The 423-nt window shown below is 42.3% G+C and overlaps 1 pseudogene; it reads left to right on the plus strand.

The window, feature by feature from the left end:
* Window positions 1-423, plus strand: part of LOC107727454 (integrin alpha-IIb-like) — a 13647-nt pseudogene that overhangs the window by 6037 nt on the left and 7187 nt on the right.

Below are 423 nucleotides of genomic sequence, written 5' to 3' on the forward strand. Positions count from 1 at the left end.
TAAGGTGTAAAATGTTGTTCTGGACTTCAGTCACTTGGTGTGTGGTCAGCAAAAGGAGAACAGCTCAGTCATTGTGATTTGTGATCTGGGAAACCCCATGAAGGCTGGACATCAGGTCAGGGTGAAATAATCAACATAATAACCCACCTTGGGTGACCATTCGTGTTCAGCCTGTTGTAGAACATTTTGCTCTCGGTTGTTTTGAAACCAGCTGAAAGCAGGTCTTTACTTCAGCATGGGTGGCCTGGAACAGGTGGAGAACCACATCACATTCCAAATGCAAATACGAAGGTGTGAACATTCATATACACAAACCATCTGTGCTGTTAACAAAACAGAACAAAATGATGTCTCTGTTTTGCTAGCTTGTCTGCTCCATAAAAAAACGCTAAACTGTTCTGGTACATTTTGCGCATGATAACA

The sequence above is a fragment of the Sinocyclocheilus rhinocerous genome, unplaced genomic scaffold (assembly GCF_001515625.1).
Source record: "Sinocyclocheilus rhinocerous isolate Xijiao unplaced genomic scaffold, SAMN03320098_v1.1 scaffold7176, whole genome shotgun sequence".
NCBI classification, from domain to species: Eukaryota; Metazoa; Chordata; class Actinopteri; order Cypriniformes; family Cyprinidae; genus Sinocyclocheilus; species Sinocyclocheilus rhinocerous.